The 16,055-nt window shown below is 44.8% G+C and overlaps 1 pseudogene; it reads left to right on the top strand.

Moving 5' to 3' along the window:
• The first annotated feature begins 7,305 nt into the window (after window positions 1-7,305).
• The window catches only part of LOC106603759 (zinc finger protein 850-like), a 75,161-nt pseudogene continuing 66,411 nt past the window's right edge, over window positions 7,306-16,055 (top strand).

The following is a 16,055-nucleotide window of genomic DNA, read 5'->3' as shown; positions in this document are numbered from 1 at the left end:
CCCTCTGCTCAAGCCTTCTCCAACCAATCTCCTGATTCTGCCTCCTCAACCCTCCTGTACTCCCTTTCTGCATCCTTTGACTCTCTATGTCCCCTATCCTCCCGGCCGGCTCGGTCCTCCCCTCCTGCTCCGTGGCTTGATGACTCATTGTGAGCTCACAGAACAGGGCTCCGGGCAGCCGAGCGGAAATGGAAGAAAACTAGCCTCCTGCGGACCTGGCATCTTTTCACTCCCTCCTCTCCACATTTTCTTCCTCTGTTACTGCTGCTAAAGCCACTTTTTACCACTCTAAATTCCAAGCATCTGCCTCTAACCCTAGGAAGCTCTTTGCCACCTTCTCCTCCCTCCTGAATCCTCCTCCCCCTCCCCCCCCTCCTCCCTCTCTGCGGATGACTTTGTCAACCATTTTGAAAAGAAGGTTGATGACATCCGTTCCTCGTTTGTTAAGTCAAACGACACCGTTGGTCCTGCTCACATTGCCTTACCCTATGCTTTGACCTCTTTCTCCCCTCTCTCTCCAGATGTAATCTTGCGACTTGTGACGGCCGGCCGCCCAACAACCTGCCCGCTTGACCCTCCTCTCTTCTCCAGACCATTTCCGGAGACCTTCTCCCTTACCTCACCTCGCTCATCAACTCATCCTTGACTGCTGGCTACGTCTCTTCCGTCTTCAAGAGAGCGAGAGTTGCACCCCTTCTCAAAAAACCTACACTCGATCCCTCCGATGTCAACAACTACAGACCAGTATCCCTTCTTTCTTTTCTCTCCAAAACTGTTGAGCGTGCCATCAAATCCTCCTCTCCACCCTCTCCGAGTTGGGCATCTCCGGCACGGCTCACTCTTGGATTGCGTCCTACCTGACAGGTCGCTCCTACCAGGTGGCGTGGTGAGAATCCGTCTCCGCACCACGTGCTCTCACCACTTGTGTCCCCCAGGGCTCAGTTCTAGGCCCTCTCGTATTCTCGCTATACACCAAGTCACTTGGCTCTGTCATATCCTCACATGGTCTCTCCTATCATTGCTACGCAGACGACACACAATTAATCTTCTCCTTTCCCCCTTCTGATAACCAGGTGGCGAATCGCATCTCTGCATGTCTGGCAGACATATCAGTGTGGATGACGGATCACCACCTCAAGCTGAACCTCGGCAAGACGGAGCTGCTCTTCCTCCCGGGGAAGGACTGCCCGTTCCATGATCTCGCCATCACGGTTGACCACTCCATTGTGTCCTCCTCCCAGAGTGCTAAGAGCCTTGGCGTGACCCTGGACAACACCCTGTCGTTCTCCGCTAACATCAAGGCGGTGACCCGATCCTGTAGGTTCATGCTCCACAACATTCGCAGAGTACGACCCTGCCTCACACAGGAAGCGGCGCAGGTCCTAATCCAGGCACTTGTCATCTCCCGTCTGGATTACTGCAACTCACTGTTGGCGGGCCTCCCTGCCTGTGCCATTAAACCCCTACAACTCATCCAGAACGCCGCAGCCCGTCTGGTGTTCAACCTTCCCAAGTTCTCTCACGTCACCCCGCTCCTCTGCACACTCCACTGGCTGCCAGTTGAAGCTCGCATCTGCTACAAGACCATGGTGCTTGCCTACGGAGCTGTGAGGGGAACGGCACCTCCGTACCTTCAGGCTCTGATCAATCCCTACACCCAAAGAAGGGCACTGCGTTCATCCACCTCTGGCCTGCTCGCCTCCCTACCTCTGCGGAAGCACAGTTCCCGCTCAGCCCAGTCAAAACTGTTCGCTGCTCTGGCACCCCAATGGTGGAACAAGCTCCCTCACGACGCCAGGACAGCGGAGTCAATCACCACCTTCCGGAGACACCTGAAACCCCACCTCTTTAAGGAATACCTGGGATAGGATTAATTAATCCTTCAAACCCTCCCCCCCAAAAAAAGATATAGATGTACTATTGTAAAGTGGTTGTTCCACTGGATATCATAAGGTGAATGCACCAATTTGTAAGTCGCTCTGGATAAGAGCGTCTGCTAAATGACGTAAATGTAAAATGTAAATGTAAGCTGTTTTCCAGTCTCTCGGTCCCAGCTTTGATGCACCTGTACTGACCTCACCTTCTGGATGATAGCGGGGTGACCATGCAGTGGCTTGGGTGGTGGATGTCCTTTTTGTTCTTTTTGGCCTTCCTATGGCATCGGGTGCTGTAGGAGGGCGGGAAGTTTGCCCCCGGTAATGCGTGGTGCAAACCGCACCACCCTCCGGAGAGCTTTGCAGTTGTGGGCGGTGCAGTTGCCGTGCCAGACCGACAGGATGCTCTCAATTGTGCATCTGTAAAAGTTTGGGATGGTTTTAGGTGTTAAGCCACATTTCTGTAGCCTCCTGATGTTGAAGTGGCACTGTTGTGCCTTCTTCACCACACCGTCTGTGTGGGTGGACCATTTCAGTTTGTCAGTGATGTGTACGCCGAGGAACTTTAAGATTTCCACCTTCTCTCCTGTGGTCCTATCGATGTGGATAGGGGGGTGCACCTTCTGCTGTTTCCTGAAGTCCACGATCATCTCCTTAGTTTTGTTGACTTTGAGTGAGAGGTTATTTTCCTGGCACCACACTCCCAGAGCCCTCACCTCCTCTCTGTAGGCTGTCTCATTGTTGTTGGTAATCAAGCCTACTACTGTTGTGTCGTCTGCAAACTTGATGATTGAGTTGGAGGCGTGCTTGGCCATGCAGTCATGGGTGAACAGGCAGTACAGGAGGGGGCTGAGCACGCACCCTTGTGGGGCCACAGTGTTGAGGATCAGAGAAGAGGAGGTGTTGTTTCCTACCTTCACCTGGGGTGACCCGTCAGGAAGTCCAGGACCCAGTGGCACAGGGCAGGGTTCAGACCCAGGGCTTCAAGCTTGATGATGAGCTTGGAGTGTACTATGGTGTTGAATGGTGAGCTATAGTAAAGGTATAGGTATGCCTCTTGTCCAGATGGGACAGGGCGGTGTGCAGTGTGGTGGCGATTGCATCGTCTGTGGATCTATTGGGGCTGTAAGCAAATTGAAGTGGGTGGCAGGTAAGGTGGAGGTGATATGATCCTTGACTAGTCTCTCAAAGCACTTCATGATGACAGAGGTGAGTGCAACGGGGCGATAGTCATTTAGTTAAATTACCTTTGCTTTCTTAGGTACAGGGACAATGGTGACCATCTTGAAGCATGTGGGGACAACAGACTCATATAGGGAGAGATTGAATATATCTGTGAACACACCAGCCAGCTGGTCTGCACATGCTCTGAGGATGCGGCTAGAGATACCATCTGGGCCAGCAGCCTTGCGAGGGTTAACACCGTTAAATGTCTTACTCACATCGGCCACGGAGAAGAAGAATCCACAGTCCTTGGTAGCGGGCCGCGTCGGTGGCACTGTATTATCCTCAAAGCGAGCGAAGAAGGTGTTCAGCCTGTCCGGAAGCAAGACGTCGGTCTCGGCGACGTGGCTGGTTTTCCTTTTATAATCCATGATTGTCTGTAGACCCTGCCACATATGTCTCGTGTCTGAGCCGTTGAACTGGGACTCAACTTTGTTCCTATACCAACGTTTAGTCTGCTTGATTGCTTTGCGGATGGAATAACTACACTGTTTGTATTCTTCCATATTCCCAGTCTTCTTGACCTGGTTAAGTGTGGTGGTTCGCTCTTTCAGTTTTGCGCGAATGCTCCCATCGATCCACTGTTTCAATAGTCACAGTGGGTACATCTCCTATGCACTTCCTGATAAACTCATTCACTGTATCGGTATACGTGTCTATATTATTATCTGAAGCTACTCTGAACATATCCCAGTCCGCGTGATCAAAACAATCCTGAAGCGTGGATTCCGATTGGTCAGACCAGCGTTGAATAGTCCTCACCACGGGTGCTTCCTGTTTGAGTTTCTGCCTATAGGATGGGAGGAGCAAGATGGAATCTTGGTCCGATTTGCCGAATGGAGGGCGGGGGAGGGCCTTATATGCATTCTGGAAGGTAGTATAGCAATGTTCGAGGGTTTTAGCAGCGCGAATACATCAATATGTTGATAGAATTTCGGGTGCCTTTTCCTCAAATTTGCTTTGTTTAAATCCCCAGCTACAATAAATGCAGCCTCAGAATATGTTGTTTCTAGTTTGCTGAAGTCCAGTTCTTTGAGGGCCGTCGTGGTATCAGCTTGGGGGGGTTATTGACCGCTGTGGCTATTATTGATGAAAATTATCTCGGGAGATAGTACGGTCTGCATTTGATTGTGAGATATTCTAGGTCGAGTGAACAGAAGGACTTGAGTTTCTGTTTATTATCACAGTTAAACCATACGTCGTTAATCATAAAACATATACCTTCACACTTCTGCTTCTCGGAGAGATGTTTGTTCCTGTCTGCGCGATGTACTGAGAACCCAACTGGCTTTACAGAGTCAGACAGTATATGTCGAGAGAGCCATATTTTCCGTGAAGCAGAGTATGTTACAATCCCTGGTGTCTCTCTAAAAAGCAACTCTCACCTTGAGCTCATCAATTTTATTATCCAGAGATTGGACATTAGTGAGTAAAATACTCGGGAGCGGTGGGTGGTGTGCACGCTTCCTAAATCGGATCAGAAGACCACCTGGAGTACCTCTCCTCCGCTGGCGTTGTTTTGGGGTCAGCCTCTGGAATAAGTTCAATTGCGCTGGGGAGAGCAAACAAAGGATCCGCTCTACGGAAGTCGTAATGCTGGAAGTTCTGGGGAGTTACCGCCGCTCTAATATCCAATAGTTCTTCACGGCTGTATGTAATTAAACAAAACAATTCCTGAGCTAATAACGTAAAAAATAGTACATAAACAAACAAAATACCGCAGAGTTGCTTAAGAACTAGTTACAATGCTGCCATCTCTGTCGGCGCCATCATTTTACAACTATAGCTAATACATTAGTTAGCAAGTTACCTTGTCAATCAGGTTGCTATGGGGAGAGTCATGTCCAGCAGTTTTACTCACAGCAGGGTATTCAATTAGATGATTTTTCATTTGAAAAGGTGTCTGAGTCAACTGTGCTAGAGAGGCTGAAAGAACTTGACCGTTCCAAAGCAACTGGCCTTGACAACATTCCTGACAAATTTCTAAAGGATGCTGCGGTAATGATCACCCCCTGTGTAACTCACATTGTGAATCTGTCTATTGAACTAGGGCGTTTTCCCAGTGAACTAAAACTTGCACGGGTCATTCCTTTTTATAAATAGAGAATACGTTTGATCATGGAAACTATCGGCCTAACTCTCAATCCTGTGTTCTTTATGGAAGGTCATGGAAAAGATTATGTTCAAGCAGATTGACAGTTATATTTCCTTACATTACCTATTATATGAGCTCCAATCTGGCTTCAGGAAATCCCATTCCACTGACACCTCCCTACTATATCTGACTGACCACATAAGGAAAGACGTAGACGGAGGAACATTTTGTGGTACGGTTATGTTAGATCTCCATAAGGCGTCCGATACAGTGGATCATGAGATTCTGTTAATCAAACTAAGAGACATGGGTTTCAACAACTTAGCAGTAAAATGGGTCAGCTCTTACCTGCAAGGAAGAAAACAGATGGTGGAATGTGGATGGGACCCTGTCTAAACCCAAAATCTGGAACTGCGGGGGTTCCCCAAGGGAGTGTGCTGGGTCCACTTTTATTTCTATTGTATATAAATGATCTGAAATCTGGCTGTACATGTGACCTTTACTATATGCAGATGATTCTGCACTGTTGGTTTCCCTTAGACAAAAATGTGGTTGAGAAAGCCCTCAGTGCTGAACTTCTGAATGTCAGTAAATGGCTATATGACAATAAGCTGTCTCTTCACCTTGAAAAAACAGAGTCCATCTTGTTCGGGTCCAAAGTGAAACTGAAGAAATCCCCTGATTTTAATGTGGTAGTAGGTGACATAGCAGTCGCAGCAAAATACTATGTTAAGTATCTTGGATGTGTGCCAGATAACCATCTGACAGGGGAGAGCATTAGCTCAAAATGTTATTTCCAACATGAACCATAAAATTAAGTTCCTGGCTAGAACCTGCAAATATCTGGATAAGAATGCCATGTGTTCATTGGCAGGGGCTCTTGTTCTGTGCCACTTTGACTATGCATGCTCTTCCTGGGACAATAGTGCCCCCAAGATAATAAAAAAGAAATTGCAGACATCTCAGAACAAATTAGGATTATTCTTAAACTTCCAGCACTTACGCATCTTGACTATTCCCACTTTGAACACCTTAGATGGCTTAAAGTGGAGGAGAGAGTCACTCAGAAAAAATTGTCTTGTTCATCAGATTGTCCACAGTATGGTTCCCAGATACTTATGTAACTACTTTGACTTAGTAATCAATCAAATTTAATCAAATGTATTTTTAAAGCCCTTACATCAGCTGATGTCACAAAGTGCTGTACAGAAACCCAGCCTAAAACCCCAAACAGCAAGCAATGCAGGTGTAGAAGTTATGGGATAACCATAGCTATTCAACTAGAAGGAGTGAGACTGGCGTTGTTCCTTTTAGATTTAAAGTGGTATGGGGAAAGACATTTTTTATACTCAGCTGCCGTTCTGAATAATCTTCCAAAGAATTTGGTATTGGTAACTGCCATAGGTAGTTTTAAGTTCTCCCTGAAAAAATGGCTAAATTGTAGCATGTCTCAAAAGTGAGTGGTAAGATTAAAGTAGGTGCCAGGGAGAGGGAAATGCCCGGTATAGCATATGGTCTGCCTTTTTGGTGCCTGTTGTTTATTATATTGTGATTGTCTTGTGTATATTAGGGATTGATTGTTTATATATTAAGGGTATGTGAGACAAGGAAGATGTACCATAGTTGTTTATTAGGAAAGGAAATTGTATTAATTATTGGATGTTGTGAAACAAACAACAATTGTGTCTGTCATTGTATGTTGTCATTACAATCACTGCCTAACCTTGTTGTATTCCCCCTTCCCCTGTCCCTCTTCAGAAGGACCTCCATGTATATATCTGTTAAGCATTGTGCTATCCTTCATGATTTTCTTCAATTGTATGTAAAGGCGTCACCAGCTGGAGCGCCCTTATGTATTTTACAAATTGTCAAATAAATTCAATCAATATACATGTTCATATTGAGCTTCTACTTCTCTGTACAGGAAAGTATTATTTGTAAGATGGAAGAGAAAATATATCAGCTTACTGTTAAATTATTATGACGTTCTTTCCAATACAAAAAGTGTAGTAACTATTGTTTCCAAACTGCGTTACCCACTCCAGTCATCAGATGGCGATGTGCGTCTTTCATGTGACGCTTCTTGCGTGACGTATAATTTACTGGACGGGACGCTTCTTCAGGAACAACAACACGGCTACTCTTTCAACCACCTCAGTAGCTTGCTAGCTCACTTAAATGCGAAACATTGACGCTTTAGACCATGTTTATGTACATTAGCTAATCTCAGTGTTTTAAACACAATTCTGTTGACGTATCTACTGGTTAACTTTAAGCTAATGTGGTTGTTCAATTTGCAAACTTGTTAAAGATTGATACTGAGCCTAGTCCTAGGCTAGTCGCTAATGTTAACTAACTAGCTAGCTAACTAGCTAACATCCCGGACCATGAGCTCACTAAACTACTCGCCCCTTGCTAAAGAAGAGGTCTACTGGACGGAGAAAAAAGCTCTGGTGCTGAACATTGTCGTGAAAGAAGAAGAAGAAGAGGGTGTTACAGTGAAAGAAGAGGAAGGAACTTTCATAATGAAAAATGAGGACGAGGAGCATATCACACTGAAAGAAGAGGATGAGGGTATTACAGTTAAAGATGAGAAAGAACCTATTGTAGTGAAAGAGGAAGAGGGGGTAGAGGCTGTCACAGTGGAGGAGGAAGAAGCTTTCAGAATTAAAAAGGAGGAAGAAGAGGATGTTGCTGTGAAAATATATAAAGAACCTTTAGGAGTGAGAGAGGGGATAGAAGCTTTCAGAATGAAAGAGGAGGATGTTATAGGGGAAAAAGAGGAAGAACCTTTTAGAGACGAAGAGGATGCTATCACAATAAAGGTGAAGGAGGAAGTCGTTTTGGGAGTGAAAAAGGAGGAGACAGAAGATCAGATTAACACCAGTGAGTACTGTCTTAAAAACACGTGTGGTTTTAAAGGGCATTCTACTGAAGTTCTACACTTGAATATGTTGTTCAGTGCTGTATAAATTGTTAAAGTTTCAATCTGCCATTGGTACATATATTTTTGAGACTTTTAAATTAGATTTATTAAATTCTCCATGTGGTCTACGTTAAAGTGCACCTCATCTAATATAACAGGCTTTTAAAATTCAATATTGGTGCATAATTTATACTTAAAAGGAATGCAAAAGTCTCCCAATTCGTTTGCATCACAAACAATATTTAATAAAATCATGATGAAAGTGGCCATTTTAGGCACTTTTTAGACATATTCATGCCTCTTGTTAGACCCTATGATTGAGATGGTCAAAAGTTTATCCCTTTGATGTTCTCATTCACACAGGAGAGAGACATGACTATCGTGAATCCTCTGGGGAGCCTCAACAACATCCTGATGCTGACGAGGCAGAGAAGAGTCTCTGCAGATCAGAACACCAGATGGTACAGCTTGGTCTGGTCTAGCATACAGCTTGCTCTATCAGGGTCTGGGCTGGGTTTCTGTAAAGCACTTTATGTCAACAGTGACATCAGCATCCATAATGATATGTGTCTGTGTCCCCTCTTTACCAGGACAGCGCTAGCCCTCCCTCCCTCCCGGAGTCCCCATGTCATGCCTCTCCCGGTAGTGCCTTACTGCTGGGTATGAAGAGGTTGTCTGTGCTGCTGGTGGACTGCAGGAAAACAACGGGGCTGAGTGGAACTGTGAGAGGAGTAGAAGAGAAGAAAGGATCAGATTTGACTCATCAAAGTAAGTGCTGTAGTTTAGTTTGAACAAATAAAATAGATCTGCCCTCTGGTATCTGTTACCAGGACAACCAGTCTTGAAGGAGTTCCCACATATGCTAAGCACATGTTGGATACATTTCCTTCACTCTGCGGTCCAACTCATCCCAAACCATCTCAATTGGGTTGAGGTCGGTTGATTGTGGAGGCCAGGTCAGCTGCTGCAGCACCACATCACTCTCCTAATTGGTCAAATAAGTCTGGGTGGCTTGTCTCAGACGATGTGGAAGTCCTGGGCTGGCGTTGTTATACGTGGTCTGCGGTTGTGAGACCGGTCGGAGGTACTGCCAAATTCTCTAAAACAACGTTGGAGGTGGCTTATGGTAGAGGAATTAACATTACATTCTCTGGTAACAGCTCCTGTGGATATTCCTGCAGTCAGCATGCCAATTGCACACTCCCTCTGAGACATCTGTGGCATGGTGTTGTGTGACAAAACGGAACATTTTAGTGGCCTTTTATTGTCCCCAGCACAAGGTGCACCTGTGTAATGATCATGCTGTTTGATCAGCTTCTTGATATGCAACACCTGTCAGGTGAATGGATTATCTTGGCAAAGGAGAAATGTTCACTGACAGGGATGTTATCAAATTTGTGTACCAAATTTGAGAGAAATAATCTTTCATGCGTGTGGAAAAATTCTGGGATCTTTTATATCAGGTCATGAAACATGGGACCAACATATTTATATTTTTGGAACATCTACCCAAAATATTTCATAATTTTTTTACTTTACTCAAAATATCATGACATTAATGATAGTCAAAATGTAAAAAAATATGTGAACTTCTAAATAAAATGCCTTTTTTCACCTTTATGTATCCAAGTTCTCATTTACAACTGCGACCTGGCCAAGATAAAGCAAAGCAATGCTACAAAAACAACAACACAGAGTTAGACATGGGATAAACAAAGGTACAGTCAGTAACACAATAGAAAAGGTCTATGTACAATTTGTGCAAATGTAGTAAGATTAGGGAGGTAAGGCAATAAATAGGCCAATTTAGCATTAACACTGGAGTGATAGATATGATGATGTGCAAGTAGAGATACTGGGGTGCAAAAAAATCAAAATAACAATATGGGGGTGGGGTTTTTGGGTGTGCTATTGACAGATGGGCTGTGTACAGGTACAGTGCTCTGACAACTGATGCTTAAAGTTAGAGAGGGAGATATGTCTCCAGCTTCAGTGATTTTTGCAATTCGTTCCAGTCATTGGCAGCAGAGAACTGGAAGGAAAGGCGGCCAAAGGGGGTGTTGGCTTTGGGGGTGACCAGTGAAATATACCTGCTGGAGCATGTGCTATGAGTGGGTGCTGCTATGGTGACCAGTGAGCTGAGATAAGGCGGGGCTTTACCTAGCAAAGACTTATAGATGGCCTGGAGCCAGTGGGTTTGGCGACGAATATGTAGAGAGGGCCAGCCAACGAGAGCATACAGGTCGCAGTGGTGGGTGGTATAAGGTGCTTTGGTGACAAAACGGATGGCATTGTGATAGACTACATCCAATTTGCTGAGTAGAGTGTTGGAGGCTATTTTGTAAATTACATCGCCGATGTCAAGGATCGGTAGGATAGTCAGTTTTACGAGCATATGTTTGGCAGCATGAGTGAAGGAGGCTTTGTTGCGAAATAGGAAGCCGATTCTAGATTTAGTTTTGGATTGGAGATACTTAATGTGAGTCTGGAAGGAGAGTTTATAGTCTAACCAGACACCTAGAATATGTGGACAACTACAAATACCTATGTCAGAACCGTCCAGAGTAGTGATTCTAGTCAGGCGGGCAGGTGCGGGCAGCAATCGGTTGAAGAGCATGCATTTAGTTTTACTAGCATTTAAAAGCTGTTGGAGGCCATGGAAGGAGTGTTGTATGGCAATGAAGCTCGTTTGGAGTTTGTTAAAACAGTGTCCAAAGAAGGGCCAGATGTATACAAAATGGTGTCGTCTGCGTAGAGGTGGATCAGAGAATCCCCAGCAGCAAGAGCGACATCATTGATACAGTTAAAGTCGGAAGTTTACATACACTTATGTTGGAGTCATTAAAACTCGTTTTTCAACCACTTCACACATTTCTTGTTCCCAAACTATAGTTTTGGCAAGTCGGTTAGGACATCTACTTTGTGCATGACAAGTAATTTTTCCAACAATTGTTTACAGACAGATTATTTCACTTTTAATTCACTGTATCACAATTCCAGTGGGTCAGAAGTTTACATACACTAAGTTGACTGTGCCTTTAAACAGCTTGGAAAATTCCAGAAAATTATGTCATGGCTTTAGAAGCTTCTGATAGGCTAATTGACATCATTTGAGTCAATTGGAGGTGTACCTGTGGATGTATTTCAAAGGCCTACCTTCAAACTCAGTGCCTCTTTGCTTGACATCATGGGAAAATCAAAATAAATCAGTCAAGACCCCAGAAAATAAATTGTAGACCTCCACAAGTCTGGTTCATCGTTGGGAGAAATTTCCAAATGCCTGAAGGTACCACTTCACCTGTATAAACAATAGTACGCAAGTATAAACACCATGGGACCACGCAGCCGCCATACCGCTCAGGAAGGAGACGCGTTCTGTCTCCTAGAGATGAACATACTTTGGTGCGAAAAGTGCTATTCAATCCCAGAACAACAGCAAAGGACCTTGTGAAGATGCTGGAGGAAACAGGTACAAATGTATCTATATCCACAGTTAAACAAGTCCTATATCGACATAACCTGAAAGGTCGCTCAGCAAGGAAGAAGGCACTGCTCCAAAACCGGCATAAAAAAAGCCAGACTACAGTTTGCAACTGCACATGGGGAGAAAGATCGTACTTTTTGAAGAAATGTCCTCTGGTCTGATGAAACAAAAATAGAACTGTTTGGCCATCGTTATGTTTGGAGGAAAAAGGGAGAGGCTTGCAAGTCAAAGAACACCGTCCCAACCATGAAACATGGGGGTGGCAGCATCATGTTGTGGGGGTGCTTTGCTGCAGGAGGGACTGGTGCACTTCACAAAATAGATGGCATCATGAGGAAAGAAAATTATGTGGATCTATTGAAGCAACATCTCAAGACATCAGTCAGGAAGTTAATGCTTGGTCGCAAATGGGTCTTCCAAATGGACAATGACCCCAAGCATACTTCCAAATTTGTGGTAAAATGGCTTAAAGACAACAAAGTCAAGGTATTGGAGTGGCCATCACAAAGCCCTGACCTCAATCCCATAGAAAATGTGTGTGCGAGCAAGGAGGCCTACAAACCTGACTCAATTACACCAGCTCTGTCAGGAAGGAATGGGCCAAAATCCACCCAACTTATTGTGGGAAGGTTGTGGAAGGCTACCCAAAACGTTTGACCCAAGTTAAACAATTTAAAGGCAACGCTACCAAATACTAATTGAGTGTATGTAAACTTCTGACCCACTGGGAATGTGTTGAAAGAAATAAACCTGAAATAAATAGTTCTCTCTTATTATTATTCTGACATTTCACATTCTTAAAATAAAAGTGGTGATTCTAACTAACCTAAAACAGGGAATTTTTACTGGGATTAAATGTCAGGAATTGTGAAAAAACTGAGTTTAAATGTACTTGGCTAAGGTGTATGTAAACTTCCGACTTCAACTGTATATACAGAGAAAAGTGTCGGCCCGAGAATTGAACCCTGTGGCACCCCCATAGAGACTGCCAAAGGTCCGGACAACAGGCCTTCCGATTTGACACACTGATCTCTTTCTGAGAAGTAGTTGGTGAACCAGGCTAGGCAGTCATTTGAGAAACCAAGGCTATTGAGTCTGCCGATAAGAATGCGGTGATTGACAGAGTTGAAAGCCTTGGCCAGGTTGATGAAGACGGCTGCACAGTACTTTTTATATTTTATCGATGGCGGTTATGATATTGTTTAGGACCTTGAGCATGGCTGAGGGGCACCCATGACCAGCTCGGAAACCAGATTGCATAGTGGAGAAGGTACGGTGGGATTCGAAATGTTCGGTGATCTGTTTGTTAACTTGGCTTTCAAAGATTTTTGAAAGGCAGGGCAGGATGGGAATAGGTCTATAACAGTTTGGGTCTAGAGTGTCTTCCCCTTTAAAGAGGGGGATGACCGGGCAGATTTCCAATCTTTGGGGATCTCAGACAATACGAAAGAGAGGTTGAACAGGTTAGTAATAGGGGTTGCAACAATTTCAGGGGATAATTTTAGAAAGAGAGGGTCCAGATTGTCTAGCCCAGCTGATTTGTAGGGATCCAGATTTTGCAGCTCTTGCAGAACATCAGCTATCTGGATTTGGGTGAAGGAGAAATGGGGGGGGGGGGCTTGGGCAAGTTGCTGCAGGGGGTGCAGAGCTGTTGGCCGGGGTAGGGGTAGGCAGGTGGAAAGCATGGCCAGCCGTAGAAAAATGCTTATTGAAATGATCGATTATCGTAGATTTATCGGTGGTGAAAGTGTTTCCTAGCCTCAGTGCAGTGGGCAGCTGGGAGGAGGTGCTCTTATTCTCCATGGACTTCAGTGTCCCAAAACGTTTTGGAATTAGTGCTACAGGATGCAAATTTCTGTTTGAAAAAGCTAGCCTTAACTTTCCTAACTGACTGTGTATATTGGTTCCTGACTTCCCTGAAAAGTTGCATATCGCTGGCTATTCGATGCTAATGCAGAACGTCACAGGATGTTTTTGTGCTGGTCAAGGGCATTCAAGTCTGGGGTGAACCAAGGGCTATGAGACAGTGAGCGCTGAGATCCTGGTTGAAGACGGCTGAGGTGTATTTAGAGGTCAAGTCGGTCAGGATGATATCTCAGAAGGTGCCCATGGTTACGGATTTAGGGTTGTACCTGGTAGGTTCCTTGATAATTTGTGTGAGATTGAGTGCATCTAGCTTAGATTGTAGGATGGCCGGGGTGTTAAGCATATCCCAGTTTAGGTCACCTAACAGTACGAACTCTGAAGATAGATCAGGGGCAATCAATTCACATGTGGTGTTCAGGGCTCAGCTGGGGGCTGAGGGGGATCTATAACAAGCGGCAACGGTGAGAGACTTGTTTCTGTCACTTTAACCATACCTACATGTACATACTACCTCAATAAGCCTGACTAACCGGTGTCTGTATATAGCCTTGCTACTCTTATTTTCAAATGTCTTTTTACTTTTGTTTTATTTCTTTACTTACCTACACACACACACACACACATTTTTTTCGCACTATTGGTTAGAGCCTGTAAGTAAGCATTTCACTGTAAGGTCTGCACCTGTTGTATTCGGCGCACATGACAAATAAACTTTGATTTAATTCTGGAAAGGTGGATTTTTAAAAGAAAAGCTCTAATTGTTTGGGCACAGACGTGGATAGTATGACATAACTCTGCAGGATATCTCTGCAGTAGATTGCAACTCCGCCCCCTTTGGAAGTTCTATCTTGTCAGAAAATGTTGTAGTTGGGGATGGAAATGTCATGATTTTTGGTGCACTTCCTAAACCAGGATTCAGACACGGCTAGGAGATCAGGGTTGGCGGAGTGTGCTAAAGCAGTGAATAAAACAAACTTAGGGAGGAGGCTTCTGATGTCAACATGCATGAAACCAAGGCTTTTACAGTTACAGAAGTCAACAAATGAGAGCGCCTAGGGAATGCGAGTGGTGCAGGGGGCTGCAGGGCCTGGGTTAACCTCTACATCACCAGAGGAGGAGTAGGATAAGTGTATGGCTAAAGGCTATACGAACTGGTCGTCTAGTGCGTCCAGAACAGAGAGTAAAAGGAGCAGATTTCTGGGCGTGGAAGAATAGATTCAAGGCATAATGTACAGACATGGATATGGTAGGATGTGAGAACAGTGGAGGGAAACCAAGGCATTGAGTGACAATGAGAGAGGTTTTGTCTCTAGAGGCACCAGTTAACCCAGGTGAGGTCTCCGCATGTGTGGGGGGTGGGACAAAAGGGCTATCTAAGGCATGTTGGGCAGGGCTGGGGGCTCTACTGTGAAATAAAACAATAATAACTAACCTAAACAGCAATAGACAAGGCATATTGACATTAGGGAGAGGCATGTGTAGCCGAGTGATCATAGGGTCCAATGAGCAGCAATAGGTGAGTCAGGGAGCCGATTCAGTAGTTGCTACTACGCTAGGCGAGCTGGAGACACGGCGATTCAGACAGCTAGCGGGCAGGGGCTAGCAGATGGGCCTTCGGCGATGTCGGACGATTACGTCGGAAGACCAGTCGTGATAGATCGGCGGGGCTCCGTGTCGGCAGTAATGGGTCCAGGCCAATTGGCAAAAGAGGTATTATAGCCCAAGAATTAGCTGGTAGACCACTTCGGCAAGCTGGGAGATGGGCCTAGTTCGAGGCTAGCGGAAGGCTAACTGGTGCTTGCTTCGGGACAGAGACATTTGCCAGGAGTAGCCACTCGGATTGCAGCTAGCTGAAGCTGGTAGAGAAAAAGCAGTCTGATATGCTCTGGGTTGATATCGCGCTGTGCAGACTGGCAGGCATTGACCGAGCTGAAGCTGGCTGGTGTCTGAGTTAACGGTGAAGACCGCTAGCAGCGGCTAACTGACTAGCAGCTACTAGCTAGTTAGCTAGTTAGCTGGCTAGCTTCTGGTGGGAGTTCCGGTTCTAAAGTATAAAAATAGCAGATCCATACCACATTGGGTGAGGCGGGTTGCAGGAAATTTAATTCAATCCGTAGATGGAAAGTGAGATTAAAATATATACGAAATATATACAAAAAGAAAACAATATATAAAATTATATTTACATGGGACAAGACAAAACACACGGCCGACTGCTACGCCATCTTGGAATGTGTCGACCCTATCGACAACGGGGAGATGTTACTGATGTGCTTTGTGTCTGTCTTGAATGTAAAAATGAAACTTCCACACAAAATTACTTCTTTACTTAATTTAGGTTTAAGGAAGTGTGTACTTCACTTTCTGTATTATTCAGCTATGAAGGTTATATATTTACACCACCTGCTGATTGGAATCCAGCGACGTCTGTGTCTTCAGTGTCCTAGAACTGTCTAGTGTTTTGTGTTCTTACCTATAAAATAGAAAGAATAATAAGTAATGTAAACATATCAGTTATTACCAGGAAGCTCTACAACATCATATGTTTTAAATGATGAAATGTTTGAAAACTGGCCTCTGGTTATT

Source organism: Salmo salar, chromosome ssa02, assembly GCF_905237065.1.
Source record: "Salmo salar chromosome ssa02, Ssal_v3.1, whole genome shotgun sequence".
NCBI lineage: Eukaryota > Metazoa > Chordata > Actinopteri > Salmoniformes > Salmonidae > Salmo > Salmo salar.
This window is presented reverse-complemented; position numbering and strand designations above follow the sequence as displayed.